Here is a 2,775-nt window from a genome sequence, read left to right as displayed (position 1 = left end):
CAGCAGGATGAAAAACTTAAAAAAAAGGAAAATATTCATAATCCCTGCTACAGTAAAGGGAGTATATTATTAAATTGGTTAGGGCAATTAAATCAGTCCAAAAGTTCTGAGGTCCCCCTGTAACAGGGGACCCTAGTCCTGTTACTGAGAAGCGGCACGGCTCCTTCCAGGCCAGTCTTTGTAGCACAGGCAGCCAGCAGAACGGGGCTTAAAGAACAGTCCTACAGACAAGTCAGCCAACAGGGGTGTCGTATAGTTTCATAGTTGTTAGGGTTGGAAGGGACCTCAATAGATCATCGAGTCCCGAGCCCCTGCCCTGGGCAGGAAAGAGCACTGGGGTCGTAGGAGCCAGCCAGGTGCTTGTCCAGTCTCCTCTTAAAGACCCCCAAGGTAGGGAAAAGTACCACCTCCCTTAAAAACCCATTCCAGATTCTGGCAACCCTAACCATAAAGAAGTTCTTCCTGATGTCCAAGCTAAATCTGCTCTCTGTCAACTTGTGGCTTTTGCTCCTGGTTATTCCAAGGGATGCCCTGGTAAACAGCATCTCCTATTCCTTGCTCCCTCCTCACAATGAATTTGTAAATGGCCACAAGATCCCTTCTCAGCCTTCTCTTGCTGAGGCTGAAGAGATCCAAGTCCCTCAGTCTCTCCTTGTAGGGCTTTATCTGCAGGCCTGTAAGCATGCGACTGGAAGAGGGCTTAGGTCGGCCATATAAGTTGGCCAAAAAACCTAGCCCCAAGAGTCATGAAGTGAGGAGCTCCTGACAGGGCTCCTGATTTTATGGTGAGACTGGAATGAAGCAGCACTGCAAACCTGGGAACAAGAGAGAGTTACCTGGGGCAGAGAGAGAGAGAGACTTGTTATGCAGACAAGTGGCCCTTATTTTATGTTAGATTGGTAGTTTGGGTTTGGGATTAAAGGGGTAGCTTGGAGGTCCCATTAATCCCCCTTGGGCATGTGACTGCCTTGAACCCCTGCTGAGCAGAGTCTAGAGCCGAGCAGAAAATGAGGCTTTTGAGCCCAGAGCAGGGCAGTGTGTGGGGCCAGGGCCCAGTGCCCAAGAGGGAAAGATGGGGGCTGGGGCCCAGCAGCCAAGCCTAGAAAAGTGGACCTTGGCTACGGGACCAGTCAGAGTAGCGGGGCATAAGCTGGGAAGGCTAAGACCCCAAAAAGGGAAGGAAGGCCTGCGGTGCCCTGGACATGCAGGGACACGTGTCTCACTTGAGTGATTCAAAATACCTGAGAAGCATTGGGCATGGTGTAATGTTGGAATAGAGCCATGCAATTAGCCCCCAAGGCATCGACTCCTTACTCCTGGGGATCATTAGGAGATCAGGGCAGCCTCCTGTATTTTAATAACAATTTACATCAAGGCGCAGTGGAAAAAAGAAGCGTAGACTGCCCTGACAGCAGGGTGCAAGAAATTTTCTTGGCCTCCAGGGGCTTCATGGCCACCCCTAGAGATGGGCCCCCTGTTGCACCCCACATCTGAAATCCTCCTCAGTGACTCTTTGGCATTACCTCAGTGGAAAATCCCTAGAACAGACTTTGAACATGTACCAAATAACTCCTTTGAAGAAGGTACACAGCTCCTAAAGACCAAAACACTCTCCTGATATGAACAAAAGGAATCAGCTATAGATGCAGAAGAGCAGACAAGAACAGTGCTTATCAACATTTAATAACTCTAGTTAAACTTCAAGACAGCCACTTGAAACAGGCTTTGGCTGCAGCTATACCCTGGATGCCAGCTGTACTTATCTTGCCTCTTAGTGGTGTTCACTTTATTTATTATATGTAGATGCCACCCTTCACCCACTGTTGAAGTACATGGATAATGAGTAGCTATTTGTAGTTGTACAAGTCAAAAATTTATTCTGGGTAATCTTAAAAAAAACCAAGCACCCAGCCACCTCCCTACTTTTAGCAGGTCTTTGACATAGTACAAGTACTGGACATAGTGCAGGATAGAAATCTAGCATCCAAACCACTTTCTGAGAAGAATGCTTGTAAATGCAGAGGCTTCTATAGCTATTGCTGCTCTCCTATGCTTGTAAGGAAACACAACTACTTACAACCACCCCTTGAAACTGGAAATCCTAGTGGTATTTTCATGCACAGATCAAATATTTAGAATTCAGCTTCATCGGAATAGCAATTGCATTTTGTATTTAGAAGGTGAAATCCCTCTACTCAGTGGAATTTAGAAGTCAGCTTTGTTAAATTTGGGAAGGATTCTAAATGGAAATTCTTCCCCAAAGCCACTTCAATTCCAAGACATGAGGAAACAATCAGTGATTGTAATGTGAAAGAGAAAAAAAGTCTCCACACTACAGCACTGGAGAAGACAAAAGGCAAGGAGGATGGGATAATAATAATAACACTCTTCTTGCTGACACCAGGGGGCAGTTGCATAATGGGACTTTTTAAAGCAGATAATTGCTATAACCAGTTAGAAGTTTGCTCAAACTGTGCTGAAATTGAAGGTTACCATAGACTGACAACATCCTCTCCTGGCTCCTGTGGAATGCCAGAGCCCCTGAATTCACCTTAACTGTGCATGCCAGAACAGTGTTCTCCCCTAGTTCATCCACAGAGACCGCTCCCCAGACGATGTGCCCTGGAACTGGGTCTCCTATATATTTAACCAGAGTTGCTGTGGAACTGAAATTTATGAACTGTCCATTTTAAACAAAGAATAAAAATACCTGCTGGTGTAGGTGTATGCTCATCCTTGGGTGATTGGTGCTTAAAAAGGGCCAGCTGTCATTCC

At 46.1% G+C, this 2,775-nt stretch overlaps 1 protein-coding gene across 1 annotated transcript in view; it reads right to left on the bottom strand.

The window, feature by feature from the left end:
• Positions 1–2,775, bottom strand: part of CTSC (cathepsin C) — a 24,038-nt gene that overhangs the window by 6,340 nt on the left and 14,923 nt on the right. The window lies entirely within an intron of this gene.

The sequence above is a fragment of the Alligator sinensis genome, unplaced genomic scaffold (genome assembly GCF_000455745.1).
Source record: "Alligator sinensis unplaced genomic scaffold, ASM45574v1 scaffold532_1, whole genome shotgun sequence".
Taxonomy (NCBI): domain Eukaryota; kingdom Metazoa; phylum Chordata; order Crocodylia; family Alligatoridae; genus Alligator; species Alligator sinensis.
The sequence above is the reverse complement of the archived record's forward strand: the minus strand, read 5'-3'. Positions and strand labels throughout refer to the sequence as shown.